We start from the raw sequence: 25,661 nt of genomic DNA, 5'->3' as shown, positions 1-25,661 counted from the left end.
ATCTTCAATCGTGTTGGCGCTGCCCGGCACAAAGCCCCCTTTTCCCCTACGACGCCCTGCATCCCGTCCATCCGCCCCCTCGACTGGTCGAAATTATTCGCGACGATCGAGTCCCTGCTTGACGCTCTTACATCTCGACTCGAGACCGAGGACGGCATCGTCAACACGAGGCTGGTGGCCTGGAGGTGCTCACTGGGGCTGAGTTTTAGGTGAATATGAAAGAACGGTTATGTATTTGGTAAACATTCTTTATCATGTCGGATTATATTGTCAGCAACAGGTCTTTTTAGTACCTTTTGTAAATTCCTCCTTCAGCTTACCTTCCCGGACGCCAAGTGTTTGCCTTTAGTTTGCCGCCGATGGAAACGGTTAATAACCTCAATCGCCTTCTTGGCCGTGGCTCCTACTTTCCCCAGCCCGTTCCCGTTCCACGCCCTCGACCGATCGGACGAGGCCCCTTGTGCATGAACCCTCGCGCCCGCGAAATTGTGTGAGACAGGAGTCACAATTCCCATATACTCTCAATGGAAAACGGTTTTGTTCTTTCTCGCTGTATAATCTTCATTTATATAGTATATATATAGATATATTATATTATATATTTAATAATTTTTAATATAATATATACTTTATATTATTATATATATTATAATATATATATATATATATATTAATTGTGAGGCAGGATCTTTTGATGTCAAAGTTACCTTTTTAGAGGTATTTACATAACTCTAAGAACAGCATAGGATTTATTACAAATTTCAGCAAAGAGCAAAGAAAAAATACAAAAATATCTAAAAATCAAACCACAGAGAAACATACATGCAAATAAAATATTTTTCAATGTTTACTGTTTGGGGTCTTTGTACACTCCACTGCTTGCCCTTTAGCCATATCCAATGGTGTGAAAACTTGCAGCCACTTGGTAAAATGTCCATGGCAAAGTAAACAGATCTTAATCCGAATTTTTCAAAAACCGAAAGCAATAATTTCAGCTGATCTGTACCCACGTAACCCGTTTCTTAAACTTATATCACTATAAAGCCTTTTAGGCCGGCCCTCGGCATCAGTGGCTCCTCCTTTGGCGGTGCCCCGAGTCAGAGTGGAATCAATAAGTTCGATCTCCATTCTTGTAAAACAAAACATTTTTAAATTAAATCACTTTTGCCTTTCTACATACATGCTACACACCTATATACATACTTTACACCATAATATACTATATATATTGTGTGTTGTGGTTTTGTGAAATAATAAAATGTATAAATACATACATTTCTCCCTGTAATAGGGAGATCCAACCTATACGAAATCAACACATAAGCCAGGAAGAATCAACTCCTCATCTGTGATATGATTTGACTTGCTTTACTATTTCTTTGAATTGCCTTTACATACATACATGCACACCACACACACACACCACACCACACAACACACACACACATATATATATATTTTATATATATATATAAAATATATATATTATATATATATATATATTCACATACCATACACAAACCAAAAATAATATAATTCACATAAATCCCACACATATTAAAATGCAATATAATATGTATATATTATTATATAAATGTATATAATATATATGTATATATATAATATATATATTATATATTATATATATATTATTGTTGTTGTGTGTGTGTGTTATGAATGAATAGATATATTTATTACAGATGTACATATTTTTATATAATATATATATTATATATATATCTATATATAGGGAGACCAACCTATACGGAAACCAACACTATCAGCAGCATCTGTGAATATGATTTGACTTGCTTTACTATTTCCTTGAATTTCAGTATTTTATATGCCATGTACAAAATAAAAGTTATTAACCACAATTATTGTCATCCAACTCTCATACGACCCTTCTATTCGCTCCCTATGTCTGATGGAAGGTACTTTATAAGTGATTCCGTCAGTGTCAACTAGTCTGTGGGGGAAATTTCATGAGGAATTTTGTTTTCATATTTCATAAACGGTAAAATTATAGTAGGGGTAATAATTTAGCGTTGGAAACCTATTAAATGCAAGGGATGCAAGATCGTAGGCGATAGCAAAACAAGCACACGCACACGCAAGCGAGCGTATATGCAAAAACACACACAATTACCAGTAAGGTCATGACAGTAATATATCACATTGCCGATTCCTCGGTAGTATAGTGGTTAGTATCCCCGCCTGTCACGCGGGAGACCGGGGTTCGATTCCCCGCCGGGGAGGCTTTTGGCTTCCTTCGCTCAGGTGTTGGCTTCTAAAATAAACACCCTGACGTCCGGTAACTTTATTGACAAAAATAGCAACTTAATGAGACTTCCTAGGAACGATTTATAGAGCATGCAATTCAAAATATTCTTAGACACAAGAGTATCTGGCAGTATTTTTTTTTGAAAAATTTAAAAATGATTTAGTGCTCATTAAAACTCATTCTAGAAGTTTGGTCGGTCCCTCACCTTTTTTATCACGGACTGGCGGCTCTATACCACCAGCTAAGAGGTCCATTATAGTGAGACATAAATGTTTTGTTACTTGTATACAGTATGGTTTGAACATTTGCCCTTGTCCCCTTGGCTACATACTTACCATACGAAAAGAATATTCTCTAAAATTAACAGTAATACATGTACCTTGCACTTAGGTCTAATTATAATAGTGATTGATTAGGTATTCAGATTTTTATTCGTGATTATAGGCAGATGAATATATAAAATGTATATATATTTTTTCTTTTTTTCCTAGTGACACAAGAAAGTGTAAAGCGTATTCTGATTTTTATTTCTAACCGCTTTCAATTATACACTTTGATATGCTTTCAGACTATATAGTTTCAAGTTTGGCTATTTCTGTATCAGTGTTTACGTTTCACGCCAGGCATTCAAGGCTATCACATTACACCCTCGAATTTGAGCACATCAGTTTGTTTTTGGCATTGGTGCTGGAGGTGAAAGTTGTGATGTCGGATATTGATAGATTTGTGTTGAAGTTATAGGAATAGTATAACATCACCTAAATAGATATATTAGGGCTACTCCTTAAATAAAACATATGGTAAGTAGACCCTGGACGTTTAAGAGGATAATGTTCATTACTGGACGACTCAGGCAGATCCCGACGGCGCGATCTTCATGTTCAGCGCCATCGCTCAATCTGCCTGACGGCTTGGTTGGGGAAAGCAGGAGCCACGGGGACAAGGGCGGCCAAAGGCTAATCGAAGACTTCGTCGAGAGGGTAAGACTGAAAAGAAGAATGAAATCCAGTCCTTTGATCAGACTCTGTAGATGTAATATATAACCGGTGTAGACTCTATGAATATCTAACTGAAAAAATCCATTGTCTGGGGGGAATGAGTAAAATATAAATATACCATTCAAAGAAGTAAATCTAAAAGAAGAAAAAAAAATTCTGGTAAATAAACTTAACAAAGATGGGTAAGGTTATCCCTTTACCGGAAAAGGAACATAGGCATTAGCAGTTCCAAAGTTACGGACTAAGAACTCAGATTGGTGATAGGAAAATTCGGCAAGCTCAGACACCCCTGCCCATTCCACACCTGCATCGTTCAGGTTGAATCGCATTACTTTGGTGCGGCCATTATTGGTTCTTGTGGTAATCAAGACAAAGGCTTGTGCAGCAGCATGAGGCCAGACTCGCTTAAAAAAAAGCCTAGTGAAAACCTCTTGGAGAATGAGACAGCGGTGAGGGGAAAGATGGGTCCTCGTCCCGTGGTGACAAACCGGGCCCGGGAAAATGGGCCCTGATGTGGTCTTGATCCCGTGGTTATTTGAAAGCACGTCCGGTCTAAAATTTGGACCAAAGACAGTAAAAATATTCCTTTCGGGGCAAAAATTTTAGATAATAAGGGTAAGCACAAAAAAAATAAGTCCTCAAATTACGTCCTCTTCCATAATCTGATTTACTTCTGAGTTTTATCAAAATAGTTCGATAAATTTTCTATATAAATTAATCTTTCGCTAAAAATAATAGCTACAAAAACCTTTGTATTAAAACTATCAGAAAAATTTTTAACACTATTTTTGAATAAATACATTATAGAGAAAGATTGTAAAGGTAAAAGTTTATTCGCAAATAAATAAGACAAATCCAGGAATAAAAAACATCATCTTATAATGATATAACAGTAAGATTACACAAAAGGAATAGAAAGAAAGAAAGAAAAAAAAAAACGACTTAAGACACTAGAGGTCGACCGAGATTTTTGAGGGAGCGGCTGGACGACTCACGGGCTAGTCGGGTGATTAGTGAAAGAGCATTTTTATTTTCTGCGCATGGATTTGTAAAAAAACTTTCTCAAATTTCTATCCAGCTTCATCGTTTTTTTTTCCCATGGCTCCTGCCTCCCCCCCCCCCCCATCCCATTCCCCCCACCCTTCGAGCAATCGAGCGAGGTCGTCTTGAGCATGAATGTGCCCGCGGAAAACATCGGGTCTCCACCGCCCCTCACACTCTAGGGGGCCGACCTCTAGTATCTTAAATCGTTTTTTTAATTTATTTTCTTTTGCTATTCCTTGTTTGTATATCTTACTGTTATATCTTAAAGATGATTTTTGTTATTCCTTTGATTTGTCTTATTTATTTGCGAATAACTTTGATCTTTACAAACTTTCTCTATTCATGTATTCATTCAAAATATTTTTAAAATTTTCTGTATAGTTAAATACAAAATGTTTTTGTACTATTATTTTGAGCGAAGATTAATTTTATAGCAATAGATTTATCGAACTATTTTTTATTAAACTCTAGAATATAAACATGATTTGTGAAGAGGACTATATTTTTGGGTTATTTATATGTCTTCCTGTGATTATCTAAATTTTGCCCAGAAAAGGAATATTTTTATCTGTCTTTGTGTCCAATTTCAGACCGACGTGCTTTCAAATAACCACTGGTATCAATGACCACTATCAGACCCATTCACGGCCGGTTTGTCACCACGGTGACGGAGGTACCCACTCTTTCCCATACACCTGCTGTCTCATTGCCCTCCAAGAGGTTTGCACTAGGTCTTTTCTTAAGCGAGTCTGTGCCTGCATGCTGCTGCACAAGCCTCTTGTCTTGATTACCACAAGAACCAATTAATGGCCGCTACCCAAAGTAATTGCGACTTCATACCTCTAGAACGAGTGCCAGGCTGTGGATTGGGTGCAGCTGCTTGCTGTCCAGAGCTTGCCTGAATTCACTTATCACAATTTGAGTTCTTAGTCCGTCAACCTTTGGCAACTGCTAATGCCTATCGTTCCTCTTCCGGGTATACACGGCATATACCTTATCACCCATCTTCTGTTAAGTTTATGTTACCAGAATATTTTTTTTCTTTCTTTCTAGACTTTTACTTCTTTTGAATCGCGTATCACTTACTATTTATACTCACTTCACCCCAGACAATGGATTTTTTCAGTTAGATATTCATAGAGTCTACACCGGTTATATATTACATCTACAGAGTCTGATCAAAGGACTGGATTTCATTCTTCTTTTCAGTCTTACCCTCTCGACGAAGTCTTCGATTAGCCTTAGCCGCCCTTGCTGCCCGTGGCTCCTGCTTTCCCCCACCCAAGCCGTCAGGCAGATTGAGCGATGGCGCTTGAACATGAAGATCGCGCCGTCGGGATCTGCCTGAGTCGTCCAGTAATGAACACTTATCCTCTTAAACGTCCATGATCTACTTACTATATGATTTATTTAAGGGTCCTAATATATCAAATTTAGGTGATGTTATACTATTCCATATAACTTCAACACAAATCTATCAATATCCGACATCACAACTTTCACCTCCAGCACCAATGCAAAAAACAAACTGATGTGCTCAAATTCGACGTGTAATGTGATAGCCTTGAATGCCTGCGTGAAACGTAAACACTGATACAGAAATAGCCAAACTTGAAACTATATGTGAAACGTATAGTCTGAAGCATATCGAAGTGTATAATTGAAAGCGGTTAGAAATAAAAATCAGTATATACCGGCTTTTACACTTTCTTGTGTCACTAGGAAAGAGAAGAAAAAATATATATACACTTAATATATTCATCTGCCTATATCACGAATATAATCTGAATACCTAATCAATCACTATTATAATTAGACCTAAGTGCAAGATACATGTACTTACCGTTAATTTTAGAGAATATTCATTCGTATGGTAAGTATGTAGCCAATGTGGACAAGGGCAAATGTTCACAACCATACTGTATACAAGTAACTAAAACACTTATGTCTCACTATAATGGACCTCTTATGCTGGTGGTATAGAGCCAGCCAGTCACGTGAATAAAATAAAGTGTGAGGGACCGATCACAAACTTCTAGAAGTGAGTTTTTAATGAGCACTAAATCATTTTTCAATTTTCAGAAAAAATACTGCCAGATACTCTTGTGTCTAAGAATATTTTGAATTGCATGCTCTATAAATCGTTCCTAGGAAGTCTCATTAAGTTGCTACTTTTGTCAATAAAGTTACCGGACGTCAGGGTGTTTATTTTAGAAGCCAACACCTGAGCGAAGGAAGCCAAAAGCCTCCCCGGCGGGGAATCGAACCCCGGTCTCCCGCGTGACAGGCGGGGAGTACTAACCACTATACTACCGGGAAATCGGCAATGTGATATATTACTGTCATGACCTTACTGGAAATTTGGGTGTGTGTTTTTGCATATACGCTCGCTTCGAGGGGCGTGTGCTTGTTTTGCTATCGCCTACGATCTTGCATCCCTTGCATTTAATAGGTTTCCAACGCTAAATTATTACCCCTACTATAATTTTACCGTTTATGAAATATGAAAACAAAATTCCTCATGAAAAAATAGCATTCCCTTTCCCCCACAGACTAGTTGACACTGACGGAATCACTTATAAAGTACTTTCCATCAGACATAGGGAGCGAATAGTAGGGTCGTATGAGAGTTGGACGACAATAATAGTGGTTAATAACTTTTATTTTGTACATGGCATATAAAATACTGAAATTCAAGGAAATAGTAAAGCAAGTCAAATCATATTCACAGATGCTGCTGATAGTGTTGGTTTCCGTAAAAGTTTGGTCTCCCTATTAAAATATATAATTATATATATATATATATATATTATATATTATATATATAAAAATATATATTATATATATTAAAAATATATATATATATATATATAATATATATATACTATATAAATATTATTGTAATACATATATCTATTCATCCATACACACACACACACAATATATATATATTTTATATATATATTATATATATATATATATTATATTAATACATTTATTTTATTATATTATATTATATAAAAATATATATATATTGCATATATATTGTTATTTATGTGAATATATATATATATATATGTGTGTGTGTGTGTTGTGAATATATATATATATATATATATTATATATATAATATATATATATATATTAAAATTGGTGTGTGTGTGTGTGTGTGTGTGTGTGTGTTTTGTGTGTGTGTGTGTGTGTGTGTGTGTGTATGCATGTATGTAAAGGCAAATTCAAAGAAATAGTACAGCAAGTCAAATCATATCCACCCGGGTGAGGAGTTGGGACCTTCCTGCTTATAGTGTTGATTTCCGTATAGGTTGATCTCCCTATATAAGAGAGAAATGATGTATAATATACATATATTATATATTATTTTTAAAAAAAATGTACATCTTGTATACTTATATTCATTCATTTATCTACACACACCACAAACACACTATATTTAAGTAATATTGTGTATGATATGTTATATTGTGTGGGATCAAATTATGTAGTAAAAGGCAAATGATTTAATTTTAAAATGTTTTGTTCACACAAAGTGGAATTCGAACTTATTTGATTTCCCTCTGACTCGAGCACCGCCAAAAGAGGACCTCTGATGCCGAGGGGCCGGCCTAAAGGCTTTCTAGTGATATATTTTTAAGAAACGGATCTCCGTGTACAGCTCAAAATGAAATTATTGCTTTCGGTTTGAAAATCCGATAAGATCCTGTCACTCGCCATGGACATTTTTACCAAATGGCTGCAAATTTCACACCATCTGGCACTAGGCTATCAAGCAGTGGAGTGTACAAAGACTAAACGTAAACTTTAAAATATTATATTTTGCAGTATTTTCTTGGTTGATTATTGATATTTTTGTGTATTTTTTCTTTTGCTCTGTCTAAATTTTGTAATAACCTATCTGTTCTTAGAGTTTATTTAAAAACCTCTAAAAAGAGTACTTGACATCACAAGATCCCTGCCTTCACAATATATATATATATATATAATATATAGTAGTATATATATATATATATCATTATATATAGATATACATATATATATATGAAAATTATACAGCGAGACAAGGACAAAACCGTTTCCATTGAGAGTATATGACTTGTGACATCTCTGTCTCACAACAATTCTCCGCGGGCGCGAGCTTCATGCTACAAGACGCCCTCAGCTCGATCGGCTCGAGGGCGTGGACGGGAACGGCTGGGGGAAAGTAGGAGCCACGGCCAAGAAGGGCGATTGAGGTTATTAACCGTTTTCCATCGGCTGCAAACTAACGTCAACACTTGGCCGTCCGGGAAGGTGAGCTGAAAGGGATGAATTTACAAAAGCTACTAATACGACCTGTATGCTTGACAGATATTAATCCGACATGGTAAGAGAATGTTTAACCAATAAATAACCTTTCTTTTCTCATTTCCACACTGATTCACTGACTGAAGCCTTGCTGGAGCACCTCCTGGGCCACCAGCCTCGTGCCTAACATGCCGTCCACACTCGGTCTCGAAACAGATCGAAGGTTTAAGAGCCGTCAGCAGCAGGATGGACTTCGATCGTCGCGGACCGATTTCGACCAGTTCTGACGGGGCGGATGGGACGGTATGCAGGGGCGTCGTAAGGAGAAGGCGGCATTGTGTGCCGGAGCAGCGCCAACACGATCTGAGATATTACATCGACATATTTTTTTTTTCCCTGACGAATTTTGAAATTATTCACCGATTCTTAGATGATTGGATTATAAGTAAGCAATTATGGCACTTGGTGTTTGGCAGCTGAAATGTCACTGTGAAATGTGTCAAGCATCACATATTTATCCGATACTGGTAAAAAATCAACAAAAGATCCAGTACTACCTTTTTTTTTTTTTTTTTTTTTTTTTTTGTCTATGGAAATCAGATATAGATGTACATAATTCCAATATATCTATTTGTGGAAACGGATTGTATCTCTCATCGCTGTCTAAATCGCTTCATCCTCGATATCTCTCATTAAGTCTAGAGATCCATATACATCACGATTATAATACCACTGGCGCGAGCGATGAGCAAGCCCACCTGGCTGAAGAAAGCCAAAAGTCTCTCGGCCAAGGAATCTAACCCCGGTCTCCCGCGTGACCGGCCAAGATTAACTTACCAACTATACTACCGAGGCTTCGTAAGGGTATCATTATCATGACCTTATTAGTTTATGTATATGTATACAGATATGTATTAATTTATATGAAATGTATGTTTATATACAGATACATACATACACAATCACACAAATACCACAATTTATACATTATTGTGTAATATATATAATATAATGCACATATCAAATCCATCTATCACTGCAAAAACACTCGCCTTGGCGTACCGCACACAATTATACACATACTTACTAGCAAAGTCATGATAGTGATAATTACATTGCCGATTCCTCGGTAGTATAGGTGGTTAGTACTCCCCCCGCCTTCCACGCGGGAGACCGGGGTTCGACTTCCGCCGCCGGGAGACTTTTGCCCTTCTGTGCCCAGCTGTTGGGCTTCCTAAAGTAAAACATCCCCCGTTACTTCCGGCTACTTTTTTGTTTTTCCACATTAATTCACAAAAATAGTAAAACTGCTTGAAGATTCCTTATATCAAATAATTCGATATATTTGATTAACATAGAAATTATCTACAGCCTAGAATAAACCAAAACGAGAGAGGAGAAATTTGAATATCTGCCTTTGCATTGAAGTTCTAATACATAAAAATACTGATATGTAATTATAACTATAGCGACAATGGAACACAACTTTGACTGAATCAGTACTGTATATGTAAATCCTACTACAAGGGAAAGAAAGTTGAAAAAGGGTCAAGATTTATTTCGCAAAAAAATAATACAAATCACAAACACTCATCCTATAAAATTTTGATATAAAGCAGATATACACAAGGAATGACGCGAAGAAAAAAAAAAAACCACTTAGGACTCGTCATCAAATAATCTACTAAGAATCGGGCGCCGTAGAGTTGTAAATAAGCGGAATGACCCTGGCTGGTGACGACCAACGCAACGACCTCGCTCGATCTCGGCCTCGAGGGCGTGGGCGGGAATGAGGTTTGGGGAAGGCAAGAGCCCGGGCAAGAAGGGCCACTGAAGCTGGTAAACCATTGCGTGAGCAAATGGCAACACCTGGGTGAAGAAGCCAAAAGTCTCCCCGGCGGGAATCGAACCCCGTCTCCCACGTGACGGGCGGGGATACTTACCCACTATACTACCGAGGATTCGGTAAGCATTATTATCATGACCTTACTAGTAATTGTGTGTGTGTGCTTGTGCGCGTGTGTTTCTGTCTTCATAGGATTTCTTATCTCCCACGATCCTCTCCCTTTCATTTAATAGAATTTCAGCGTTATTAATTATCAACCCTATATATAATCTTTCTTAAATCTTTTAACCGTTTATGAAAGAATAATTTTTACAAACACCACAATGAAAATTAATAATGATAATAATAAATTTTAATTTCGAACAATGGGCATGTAACAGACGTTCAAAATTACAAGAAACTTTGTAAATTCATTTTTTTAGAACCTCGTTTACGGATGAGCATTCCGAGTCTTTCCTCCTGGTAGTGTCCGATTGTACGTTATAGATTTTTTCATTTATACAATGTTATATATATACTTGTTTAAATTCATGTCTTGACAGCTTGTTGTCTAAATTCATCAGACCACCAATGGTACCGGGGTTGACGTGTAATGGTCCACTACTTTTGGGAAATGGATGCTTCTGCTTGTAAGGTTAAATTCGTGATGTGAAGTGATTACAGCATTTTTGAACACACTAGGAAATCATTCACAAGATCCTTGAAATATTGCCAGTTGATTTCTAAAAAAAATCCAGTCCGCTCTCTTCACTCCATTGGGCTTAAAACCATTTCACCTCCTCCAAAAGCATGGGGAAGTGGTCACTTCCATTTAAGTCTTCCATGAGCTAGCCAAGTGAATTTCAACTGTGAATCAGGTGAACCAGTTGATAGATCAGTAATTGGAGAATGTCCGCAGTTTGGAATTTGGAAAGGTGTGGGCGTGTCACTCTTCAGTAAAATTGCATTTACTCTTGAAGAGGACAAGGACCCAAGGCTTTATTTCGAGGGTTGCACAGTCACAGAAAGACTGACGGTCCGCCCGTGTTCTCTGTTACAGAGAGCCCAACCTAATAAAGATGATTTCATACATTATTTTCTCTGCCCACAACAGTCGAACCAAGAAGGCGTGGTCATTGGTTTCTGTCCTCCGGCACTTAGAATCTGGCAGCTCCGGAGTTCTGGAGGAGCAATGCAAGCACGGTCAGCAACGAACAATTCCAGCGCCTCCGTTTACACCACTCGCGCCTTGCTCAGCCACCTCGACGACAGCAAAGCGGAAAAGATCATGGACCAAAATCAAGAGGGGACCGCCACAACAAGAACAAGACACACAGAATTTCATCATACCCTCACTCACAGCTGGCAGAAGCACTAGAGGCCCTGGTGGGTCACACTATGAAGATAACTACCACCTCTGGCAAGAAGATCGGAGACTCGTCAGGAATAGAGATCAGACCACAAACAGACCTCGCAGACCAGGTGGTATAGCATACCTTGTGGTGAGCTGCGATAAGGTATACATAGGTGAGACAGGGACGTGGCCTCCATGAACAACGTATCCGACTCAGCACCGCAGCGCCCATCCGACGGACACGACAAGAGGAGCGCCTTCGTTGTTCACAAGTCGACTCCGCGGCCATCTCCCCAAGTGGGTCCCAGGGCCTCCATTATTAAAACAAGGTCTGCCCCCACGACAAAGGAAGATGTGTAAGAAGCGGCGTTCATACACACAACTAACAACTTTCAGCACCCGCACAGGGAACTCGAACTAGCCAAGGTCGTCGCAACACCTGGATTTACCGACGTGACCCTGACCGTCTAGTCTTGTAATATACACTCTCTATGTACTCTAATCTTTTATGGCCCTGATGAAGCAATAAATCGAAAAGGCCTTCGGCATATTCGTGGTTTTTCTTGTCTTTCCTTCGTTTTGTTTCTATACTCGCAATCTGTTCGACATGAATTTCAACAAGTATTATATAATACATTGTATAATGAGAAATCTATACGTAATCGCGACACTACCATGAGGAAAGACCGGATGCCATAGTCTGTAAACGAGGTTCTAAAATGAATTTACAAGTTTCTTGAACTTTTTTAACTCTTTACATGCCATTGTTCGAAATACAACTTTATTATTATCATTATTATTTCATTGTGGTGTAACTTATTCTTCATAAAGCGGTAAGATTATTAAGGGTTGATAATTTAAACGCTGAAAGTCTATTAATGAAAGGGATCAGATCGTGGGAGATAAGAACATCCTATGAAGAAGACAGAAACCACACACACGGATGGAGCAAAGCCACACACCAATTACTAGTAAGGTCATGATAATAATGCTTTACCGAATCCTTCGGTAGTATCGTGGGTAATATCCCGCCTGTCAGTGGGGGGGGGCGCGGAGACCGGGGTTCGATTCCCGCCGGGGAGACTTTTGGCTTCCTTCACCCATGTGTTCCATTGCTCACGCCAATGGTTACCAGCTTCAGTGGCCCTTCTTGCCCGTGGCTCTTCCTTCCCCAACCTCATTCGCCCACGCCCTCGAGGAGATCGAGCGAGGTCGTTGCGTGAGTCGTCCCAGCCAGGGTCATTCCGCTTCTTTACAACTCCTAGCGGCCCGATCTTAGTAGATTATTTGATGCAGCGAGTCCTAAGTGGTTTTTTTTTTATTTCTTCTGTCAATTCCTTGTGTATTCATGCTGTGTATATCTTATAGGATGGTGGTTTGTGATTTGTATTATTTTTTTTGCGAATAATCTTGACCCTTTTCAACTTTCTTCGCTGTAGTAGGATTTACAATATTACATGTACTGATTCAGTCAAAGTTGGTGTTAAATTTGGTCCGTATAGTTATAATACATTCAGTAATTTTGTAGTATTAGAACTTCAATCAAAAGCAGATATTCTCATTTCTCTCTCCTCGTGTTATTCTGATCGTAGATTAATTTCTATAGCAATAATATATCGAATTATTTTGATATAAGGAAGCCTCAAGCAGTTACAATTTTTTAAATAAAGTGGCAAAAGTAGCCGACGTCAGGGTGTTTATTTTTTTAGAAGCCAACACCTGGGCACAGGAAGCCAAAAGCCTCCCGGCGGGGAATCGAACCCGGTCTCCCGCGTGCAGGCGGGGATACTAACCACTATACTACCGAGGAATCGGCATCGTGTAATTCACTATGATGACTTTTGTTAGTAACTGTGTGTGTATGTGTTTTTTCATATACTCTCGAGTGCGCGTGCTTGTTGCGTAATATCTAGATTGATATGTGCATATGTTTTGTATATACAGTAATGTATAAATATGTATATTTGTGTGTTTTTGTATATTATATGTGTCTGTATATATTACAATTTTCATATACATAAACATCTGTGTAGATACATAAACTTGTATGTATATATATGTATGTATATGTATAAATATATGTATACATACATAATATATACTCATACATACATATATATAAATAGAGATATCGAGGATGAGGCAATTTAGGCAGCGATAGAGGGACAATCCGTTTCCACACAGAGATGTAATGAATTAGGCCATCTGTATTCTATTTCTATTAGACAAGAAAAAAGTTTTCACGAGGCTATTAACTGTTTTCCTTTGCAATAATGAAGTACACTGTCTACTGTAGAATGCCTAGAATGACAGATATTTTCGTAGGATATATCTTTGAAATACTTTTAAGTATATCATTTTCAGTGAATACTAAACAAATCAGAATTTTTTATTACAATACTCGTGCACAAAATCTCGAATATGAACATTTCAAAAACTTTGCATATGAAAGTACCATTAGGCGTGGGGTATACAGAAGCGTCTGTCCTGGAACAATGGTTTTGCAATGTTTTACAATAGGAAACCATAAACCAAAATGAAAAATGGTGAGTACTGGATCTTTTGTGATATAAATATTTTTTACCAGTTTCGGAAATATGTGATGTTTGACACATTTCACGAAACAAAGCAATATTTCAGTTTGCTTTGACGATAAAAACACCGAGTACCCATATTGGATCCTTTCAACTCCACATCGGAGTCGTGAATAATCAATTCTTCAGGAAAAAAAAAAATGTCGATGGTAATATTCTTCAGATGTGTTGGCCGCTGCTCGCGGCACACAAGCCGTCTTTCTCACTACGACGCCCCTGCATCCCGTCCATATCCGCCCCCGTCAACTGATAGAAAACGTCCACCGACGATCGATTCCATCCTGCTGCTGACGGCTCTTTACACCTTCTGACGTCGAGACTGAGGACGGCATTGTCAAGACGAGGCCTGGGTGGTCCCTGCTCACAAGGCTCAGTCAGGTGGTCAGTGACAGAGGATGTTTCTTCTGGCATAGGAATTTGGTAAACCATTTTCATTATGTCCGGATTAATTCTTTCAAGCATACAGTTAGTAGTTTGCAATTTGTAAATTCATCCTTCAGCTTCACCTTCCGGACTGGCCAAGTGTTTGACCCTTCATTTTGTCAACCGATTCAAACGGTTACCCAAAAACGGGGGAGTCTCCTCTTGGCACGTGGCGCGGAGGGCCTGCTTTCGAGCGCCCGGCCCGTTCCCGCCACGCCCTCGGGCCGAATCGAGCGAGGGCGTCTTAGTGCATGGAAGCTCGAGTCCGCGGAGATTGCGTGGGTTCGTTCCAGCCAGAACAATCCGTTCCGACCGACAACCCTACGTTCCGGCTCCTCGTAAAGAGTATTTGCGGATAGTCTTGGCTCTCTACAAATTTCTTTTCTGTGTAGTAGGAATTTACATATTTACAATATAAACATCACTGCGAAGTTTGCTAAAATTTGTCGTTGGCTTTAAAACAAAAATGTTTTTTGTATCTATTTGGACAAATGGAAAATTCAGATATTGGACATTTCTTTCTATCGTTTATTATACTTGTTACACGAGTATTGTATTAAAAATTAACAATTTTTAGTAACCTAAACGATTTCACGAGAATATATCCATGAAAATATCTGTCATTCTGTGCAATCTACATATGTTACTTTATACTTTATATTATTGCCAGGAAACAGTTAATAAGCTCGTGAAAACTTTTCTTGTCAAATAGAAATCAGATACAGATTTCCCATAATTCCATAAGTCCCTCCTAATGGAAAAAACGGTTTGTCCCCTTTCTCGCTCTAAAATAATAATCTTATATAATAGTATATTTTTACCCTACATAGTATATGCATACATCACATTGTGAATGGCAGAATCTTTTGATGTCAAAGTTACCCTTTTATGTAGGTATTAAAATAACTCTCAATAACAGCAATAGTATTTTATTACAAAATTTTCAACAAAAGCAAAAGAAAAAATCATTATACAAAAAATAGTCAATAATCCAATCACAGAGAAAACAAACAACATACAAAATATAAATATTTCATTGTTTACTGTTAAAATTCTTTGTACACAGTCCCACTGCTTGTCTTAGCGCATCGTCCAATATAGTGTGGAACTTGCAGACGCCTTGGTGAAAAATTTCCATGGCAGAGGACGGATCTTTATTATCCGGATTTTTCAAACCAGAAAGTAATAATTTAGTGTGGAGTTGTATCAAGGTTAGAATCCGTTTCTTCTTAAAACTATAATTTCATAGAAAGCCTTTAGGCCCGGCCCGTCGGCCATCAGTAGAGGCTCCTCCTTGGCGTGCTCGAGTCAGAGTGGAAATAAATGAAAATAAATTACTTTTGCCTTTACATACATCATACATAACACACACACACACACACACACCACACACACACACACACACATATATAATATAGATCTATAAATATCTATATACATATATATATATATATATATATATATACATTATATATCACACACACACATATATGATATACACATAATATAGTGGTGTGCGCCGTGCCGGTGTGTGTGGATGTGTGTGTATGAATTAAAATAAAATATATGTCTTACAGATGTACATATTTTCTATAATAAATATATAATATATAATATATTATATATATATATATATATATATATATATATAATATATATATGTGTGTGTGTGTGTGTGGTTGTGTGTGTGTGTGTGTGTGTGTGTGTGTATACATACATATCTCATCCTTATATATATGGAGGATCAACCTATACGGAATCAACACTATATGCAGGAAAGGATGCAAGGTATTCCTCTGTGGATCAATTTGATTTTGACTTGCTTTACTATTTCCTTGAATTTCAGTAATTTATATGCCCTGGACAAAATAAAAAGTTTATTAAATCACCATTATTGTTGCCCAAACTCTCATAATGACCCAAACCTACTTAAATTCGCTCCTATATCTGATGGAACGTAACTTTAGAGTGAGTCCGTCAGTGTCCACTAGTCTGTGGGGAAGAATTGTGTTTTTCATCTTTTTCATAAACGGTAAAATTATAGTGAGGGCTATAATTTGCGTTGGAAATCGATTAAATACAAAGGATGTAAGATTGGGTGGGTGATAAGAAAACACAAGCACCACGCGAGCGTACCTGCAAAAACACACACACAATTACCAGTAATGTCCCATGACAGTAAATAAAACAAAAAAAAAAAAAAAAAAAAAACTGCTGATTCCTCTCGGTAGTATAAGTGGTTATATCCCTCGCCTTTCACCGGGGTTTCGATATTTCCCCGCCGGGTGAGGCTTGTGGCTTCTTCGCTCAGGTGTTTGCTTCTAAATAAACACCTGACGTCCGGCAAACTTTACTCCCAAAAGTAGCACTTAATGAAACTTCCTAACGAACGATTTTGTCTAAAGGCAATGCCAATTCAAAAATATGCGTCAGACACCAGAACATCCGACATTTTTTTTTCGTCCCTTTCGGAAAATAAAAAATTAGTCTAGTGCTTCATTAAAACCCAGGAAGAGTGATATATGCAGCTTAGTATCTCGTGCCGCTTTCTTTTTCTGTGATTTTCACTTCTAGAAGGTTTGTGGGGTCGTTTCCTCACAATTTATTTTATTCACACAAGATGTGTGTTTGGCCCTTCTCTAGTAATACCACAAGCATTCACATCGTATCAATGTCTGTGTTGCTTCGCATACAGGACGTTTGTGAACATGTGCTTCTATTCCGCCTTGTCTAATACTATATCAAACGAATGTATTTTCCTTCTAAAAAATAACTGCAAAGTAAATGTAATACTTAAATAAAATGGACTGATTAGGTATTCTTTAATTATAACGTGTTATATGCAGAGTAATTCTATTATATGTATATATAACTTTTTTTCTATATGGCACATGGAAAGTGCAAAAAGCCGTGGAAGCAATGTGCATAATGATCCCTGCAGTCCGCTTTTATAATTATAACACTTTCGACATGCATACAGACTATAATATACTTCCCGATAATGTTTTTCCAACTCTGGGAATATGACTGGCTAAGTTTCCTGAACAAGTGTTTTACGTTTCAAGGAGGTCTATTGAGGCTATCACATTTACACTTGCCTTACGAATGATGAGCTCATGAGGTACTTTGAAACGATCTGATTGTGCACTGTTTATAAGCCATCAGCATCTTAAGGAACGCTAAATATCAAGAAGTAAGATATTCAAAATCATCACTATAAATCCCATCTCATACTATCAGTTTGTTAAGGGCGGAAGTATCGATTTATATGGCCTAAGCTTTATAATCTGTGGCTAGCTCTGTACGAGTGCCTCATTGTATAACGTTAGGGGTGGTGTATCATAACTTAGTGATAAAACTGACTACCTTTTATGATATGATCTTGCGTATTATCGTCGTTTCAATATAAAATCAAACTGGGGTAAACAACATTACCCCGTATAGTCCTTTACTTTTTGCAAGGATTAATTGGTTGTTTGAATGCCTGGAAAAATCCATTATCTGGGGTTGAAGTGAATATAAAATACAAACTTATATGCGATACAAAATGATATGTGATACAGAAGAAGAAAAGTCCAGAAAGAAGAAGAAAAATATAAAGTGGTCCAGTAATGGGGTATTCTGCCACATGAGCTTTATGATAACGTAATTGCTAATGGGTATATTTTTGGTTTGTATTTCATAACATTAAACTAAACCCTAAGATGCGTAAATGAGAAAGAAACATCAAGAGCCTTAATCTTGACTTGCTAAGTCCTAGCTGATGAACTAATATAACAGATAATAGAGATTTATAAGTACTACATACATAAAAGCAAAATTGTTTAAATCACGAAATTTTAAAACACACCAAATAAAAAGCTCGTGAGTGTCATTTGTTTACTTTGAACGTCAACCAACATGCTACAAAACCGTTTTCCTTTCGAGCGTATTTCTTTTGTAGAGCAAAACATTATTCTGATTTTTTCCAACGGAACCGCAGGGGGCTTTGGTCATAGGTTGACGGACTAATAACTGTCAGATTGTGATTGTGAATTAAGGCATGCGCAAGCGGACTGCACACATCCCAGCCTGGCACTCGTTACTGGAGGTATGAGGTAGCAATTTACATGTTGAGTGGCAGGGCAGTGAATTGGTTATTAATAAAACAATCAAGAACAAGAAGGTTGTGCAACAGACTGCGGCTTGAGAAAAGACCTGGGATAAATTTATGTGATAATCCACACGGTAAGCACATATAAATACGCCATGTAAAAATAAACACATTTGAAAATATAAGTTCCTCTAATACTAATCATTAATATAAGACTTGATTTTTTTTCTATCAAATAGATTTCGCCGACGACCTAATTTATTTACTATAGAAATTACTTTTTCTATGAAAATGACGCGAAGAGAAATGCAATATATGCATTTGCATTTAAAGTCCTAATTGATAGAAAACACTTTTGTATTTATAACTGTGAAACACAATCTAACCAACTGGTTGAATCAATACATAATGTAATTTATGTAAATATATAGGTCAATATGTATTCGCAAATAAATAAGACACATCACAAAGAATAACAAAACACTTAACCGATAATGATATAACAGCAAGATATACAAAAGAAATAACATAAGAAAAGTAAAAAAAAAAACGACTTATGACTGCTACTTGAGGTCGTCCACAGAGTTGTGAGGGAAGCGGAATGCTCAAAGACGGCCTCCGCTCGATCTGACTCGAGGCGTGGGCGGGAATGGGGTGAGGGACGGCAGGAGCACACGGGCATGAAGGGTGGCAAGGCGTCGTCTAACGAACAGGAGGTCGAACACTTGGCATGTCCGGGGAAGGTGGAAGCTGAAAGGGGATTTTACAAGTAGGTTGCTACGGTAACGGACTATAATTACATCGACACGATAAAGAATTGTTTAACAAAATAATCTCATGGCGCAAAAAATGACATTTACTCATCAACTGACTCAGACCTGACTGATCCTTGCTGACACCTGGGCCACCGCCTGGACGATGCTTATCCTCCCTCGACGTCCGAAGGGCAAGAGCGGATAGATTTCAATCCAACCAGAAATACTGACGGGGGTATATGGGCGTGATACAAGTGCGTCGTAGAAGAAAAAAAAAACGGCTTGTCAACCAAGAGCCACGCACCTACGAGCATCGCCAACAAACCATCTAAGGGATTACACTGAACATTTTAAAATGAGTTTCTTAATGAATGTTTAATTCATGTATTTGGGCCGACTTTTAGATGTGAATTGTAAAAGTAAAGACACTGTTGACTCTCCGTTTTCTCATTGTCAGCTGAATATTGTTGCTGCTTTGATCCGTGAAAATGTGATGGATATCAATGAATAACAAAATTTCGATTACTAATAAAAAAATATTTATAGTGCAAATATCAATTACCAGTTTTCCAGGTTGATTATGGTTCCTGGTTGCAAATACTGTGAATCATGCGCATACAGCAGGATCGACGCGCCTTATTATACCCGCCAGCATACATGGTGCTTTTAGGTTGTCAAATGCCATATTCACAACTTCAGTTATTGCTATATACGCATTGTATAAAAATTTAACAATTAATTTACATAATGGTAACATTCAGATACATGACCGTATTTGATATAAATAAACCATGAAAACGATCCACCATTCTATACTTCTACACATGTATACTAAAGGAAAGAGGTTTTGTTTCCTGTTTGGGGGCTCTGCCTATTCGTCTCAAACCTCAATTTTCTTTCTTTATATATATATGCATGCGTGTGTATTAATATAATTATATATATATATATATATATATATTATATATATAATATTTATATTATATACACACAGTGGTGGGTGGCACACACACGACACAACGTGTATAGACTATAACACATATCTACATAATTCATCACAACATAAAAGCCATTTTTTAGAAAGGAACATCCCGAAACCCCTAAAGGGCCCCACACCACGATAGATTTTTTTTTTTTTTCGTAAGATTAATTGATATCAATTTAGTGACGTAATGAATTGAATGGAAATCACTGTACCCACGAACACGGCAATGATTTTTACTTCAATTTTCAGTTTGGTTCATAATTTTTCGAGATGAAGCATCTGTTGTGCTTTCTAGAATAGTGCTTTGCTCTGGACACATCCAAAGCGAAAGAAGAAGTAAGGTGGGCGAACGAATGGTATTCTCTGTCGAAGGTAACAGGACATACACGATTGCCGAGGGAATTAATGGACGAGAGCCAGAGGATTATCAGGAATTTCCTCAGAATGGATGCCCGAATCTATAAACGTGTCGATTATCTCCATCGATCATTTTAACCAAACGCTCCACTTTCTTCTTTTTCAGGGCCATGATTACGATAACGACTCTTTCACTACTGCTGCAAGGGAAACACAAATTATTGATGCAATTTTAATTGGACGCTTTGCCCACACAACGCTCAATTTTTATGACTCCATCAATAAAATATCAAAGGGAGTTTTTGATCTCTCAATGAATTGATTCAATGAAACTGTTTCAATTTAAATTGATATCAATGTCCCCCCATACACGGTCATTTTTCACCTCACTTCATTAACCTCCAATAAATTGATATCAGATTGAATTGACGCGGGGGAAAAAATTGATCTAGTGTGGGCCCTTTAAACACTGACACATTGTTTCAAGTTTGTATCACCGTCCGTCTAAAAAACACGATATCTCGCAAGAAATTTGTGTACTTAACGTAACAAAGTTTTGAGAAAAAGAAGTTATTTTTTGTTTTGTTTCATCACTGAAAAGCCAATAGAAAAAACCATTAAAGTACGTAATTTTGCTGGTATGATTTTTTTAATTACAAAGCACAAAACATGTGGAAGTTTCATATGGAATTTGGGAAAAATACCTGACTATTCTGTAGCATATTGTTTACACAAAACACTATACTACTTTTTCGCTTTGCAAGGCTGTGGAAATATTTAAAATTGTATTCTGCGGATACCTCAGTTAAAGTATATATATATATTTTTTTTCTTATTACATATATTGTACTTCATATGAAATGCAGAAGGTTTACAAGGGCTTTTTGGATCTCATCGTATACACTGCGAGTGAGTAAGTGTCCGAGATCAGACAGTTGCGTAATTCCAATGATCACGGGCATATGTCCTTGATTTAGTGTTTGAAGTATATCTACAAATCAGGATACACAACATTTATTTTATTATCATTTAATTATTATTAATTATTATTATTATATATTGATCTATTATTATTAGTATTATTATTTATTATTCTTTTTATAATTGTGAGCTTGCTTTGTTATATCATTGACGCAAAAAAGAAATTATTTGGAAGACACTCCTCCCACCAAGAGTCATTACCCACGTCCCATATGACCGAACCGTTGGAACTTCTTACCATGTCTTCCAGCGACTTCAAAATCGGTAACCTATAAGTGGGTTATGTAGTTTGATGTACTGCTAAAAAGGCCAGAAACATGTTATACACCTTTACAATAAAAAGTTTTATATCAAGAAACCGTACGATGCGCATTCGTAATATAATGAAAATATAATATCCCTATCAAGCCAACGTGAAATATATCTGAAAAATATCGGCGCTCCAGTGACTGGGCCGGCCGGGGGTACCAAAAGTGTTTACCTTCAACTTGATGCAAAATGGAAGACATGTTTCAACATAAATGGGTCAAACCGATTGTATCAGATGTAGTCAAAGTATCAGGGGTTTTTTCAGGAAATGTTACAAAAAATGGCCTATGTTCACTTATATATGGTTGTTTCTCCTCTGGGCAATTTTAATAGATACATGATACGCCACGACACACACACAACAGCACACACACACACACAATCACACACACCAACACACACACACACACACACAGATATATAAATATATATATAAGAGAGGAGATATATATTATATATATATATATATGAAAACATATGAATAAATAATTAACAACACACAACACACACCAACACACGACAGCACGACACAGGGCACACAAAGTGCACACAACACCACCAGGGCACACACATATTATATATATATATTATATATAATATAATATATATATATATATATATCTATATGAGATTATATGAATATTATACATATATTGAGAAAACTAAATGTGAAATATATCTGAAAATATATCGCGCAGCTATGGATTGGCCGGCCCGTAGATGTATCAAAAGTTTTTGCCTTCATTTTGAAAAGATGTTTCAATCAACCGGTTTCCATAATGTACGCGTAAAGGGGGCAAACAGGTATCAGAGTGTTAGGGGGCTATATGTGTATGTTTGTTCACGGGAGAGGCACATTTATAGATACATGTAATAACCTACATAATGTATGTATAATTATATGAACAATTAATGAATATATGTGTCAATGGTTCTGTACATGTTTTTATATATACCAATGTGCACTTGTATGTATTTATTCTATTTAGATTATATATGCAAATGGTGTGTGCATGTATCAATACGTATTATATTATATAAATGAAAAAATACGGCACGTACCGAGGAGGAAAGATTCAGATACTCATACTGTAAAATCATGGTTTTTAATGGATTTTTAACAAATTTTCCTTAACTTTTTACCGTTATACTCTTTTTGCATGCCATTTATAAAATAAAGTGTTTCAATGATATTTTTTTTATAGTTGTGCAACCTTCATTTGAAACCCTACTATTTCGCTCCCCCAATGTCTGATGGAAACTAATTTTGCAACGGCTACCACCGCCCAGTGTCAACTATTTTGAGGACAGAGTGCCATTTTTTCCACGAAGAACTAATGCTTTTTTATCTTTCTTAAACGGTAAGATTTTGACTTAGTCGGGCGACTCAACGCGCTGGTAGGGTCAAATTTTTTTAAATTGAAGGGATACAGGGTAGGGATTAAAGCCTAGGAAGAAGGTACATACACACAATTAATAGTAAGTCATGATAGTGATACAATGCCTATTCCCTCGGTATATAGTGGTTGAGTATCCCCGCCTGATCACGCGGGAACCCGGGGCCCGTTCGGCCACAAAATTTTTTAGCACTTTATTTACTAAAATAGCAACTGGTTGGGAATTCCTAAGAATGGATTTATAGGGCATGACAGTCAAAACTTTTCTCTGACAACCAATATTTTTTTTTTGTTTTCGGTCCTTTCGGGATATTAATACAATGAACGGATTCCGTGTTGTATCTCGTGTTTATTTTCCTGCAAGTCCATTTCCGTAAGCTTGTGGGTTTGCTTTCCTCCTTCCTTATAATGTTTCCTTGCTGGTTTCGCTAACTCAGCAGCGGGCAATAATAGGTTTAATATAGCGAGGCATACATAAACCCCAACATGCTGCATGTATACAGTAGATTGGTGGATGAGAATGTACTTGTACCCTTTATAGACGACATAACGAGTATTTTTCCTAAATATTATCGGGTAATATGTATTTAGCAACTTAGGTCTAATTGTAATAGCAATCAGCTATTCAGTCCAGTATTTTGTGTTAATACATTATGGGTGGTGATTTTATTTTGAGTATTCAAAATTAATCTGCTGCAATCAACATTTAAGGTTAGTTAGCGGCAAATCTCTTGTTGGTTAAAAAAATGTAAATATTTAAAAGCCGTTTTAAAACCTATGAATAAAAAGTTGTCGTTAAGTTGAAATAATATGCTCTCTTCTATATATATTATTGTAATAAATGTTTACACAATTAATTTTGTGAAAAAAATATTAGGCTTCATTAGGAAGTTTAATAAGACTTTCACTGTCACAATCCCTCCCCCAAACCTTTTTCGGTGTATATGGGAGAAACAAGTGCATACGTCCTTTGGTCCTGAGAATGGCCAACGTCTTTCCCACTACTGTTAATGGCTCTTTGGGGGGTGGGCATCCCTCACGAGTACGTCCTTTTACCATGCATCGGCCCATGATTTCTTGTGTGCCCCCCGATCTCAGCCTAGTTAAACCACAAATTCTACTTGTCGGTCGGGATGGATCTGGGTCATACCAACTGCCAAGTCAATCTCGGTTTCATGTTCGGTTTCATGTTGATGTGGTTGGAGGGTGAAGATTGAGCTTTCTCCTGCTCACTGGGGGCTGCAAATGACACACCATTTTCCTATATTTCGAACTGTCCTGGATATATTGCATCTGATCCTTAGTACTTAGAAAGTGTATTGAAGAAAGCCCCTTTCGTGATTTCTTTCTAGGATTCTCTTCCCCTTCCCTATGCCAACTAAATAAATTCCAGCTCAAACGGAGATTGGTCCATGGGAGGGACTTGGGGGAGTTCCAACAGCTAGAAGCTTGGAGAGATTTTAAATTGAGATCTTTCACAAGATTACCCATTCTCCCTCAAGAGAAGAGGATTTGAAAACCAATCTGGGTGTAGATCCTTGAAAACTTTGTAGTTTGTGAAGTAATTGAAGTTCATGTAGTTCCAGTGTAATGGTAGTGTGATAGATGGGTGTGCATCTACCACTTGGACTGGTGTCTGTAATTTTTTGGGGGAGTGTCTGTAGGGGGTTTTGGGCTGGGGGGCTGTAGGTGAAGTGGAGTTCAACAGGGGAGCCAGGAAGATCGCTGTCCAATGAGTGAGAACAAGGCTGTGGACCTGATAAAACTCAGCCTGGCAAATATGCTGAGCTTCAGGTTGCAGGGTCCTGCTGCTACAGAAGTGGTTCTCCACTCTCAGCATGTGTGGATTCCACAGGTGAAGACCTGAAAGTCTGTATAGATTCTGAGAGCATTATAAACTGATCCAACTTCCAGAGAACAGTGGAATTCCAGATGAATAGCCTCACATCCATAGTAAACT

At 37.3% G+C, this 25,661-nt stretch overlaps 1 non-coding gene across 1 annotated transcript; it reads left to right on the top strand.

Annotated features, from left to right (window-relative positions):
- The first annotated feature begins 2,186 nt into the window (after nucleotides 1-2,186).
- On the top strand, nucleotides 2,187-2,258 carry Trnad-guc. Its single transcript has one exon. It is a non-coding gene; the product is annotated as a tRNA-Asp (tRNA).
- Nucleotides 2,259-25,661: the final 23,403 nt, after the last annotated feature.

This window comes from Penaeus monodon, chromosome 9 (genome assembly GCF_015228065.2).
Source record: "Penaeus monodon isolate SGIC_2016 chromosome 9, NSTDA_Pmon_1, whole genome shotgun sequence".
Taxonomy (NCBI): domain Eukaryota; kingdom Metazoa; phylum Arthropoda; class Malacostraca; order Decapoda; family Penaeidae; genus Penaeus; species Penaeus monodon.
Note: the sequence above shows the minus strand (reverse complement) of the source record. Positions and strands in the feature narration are given on the sequence as shown.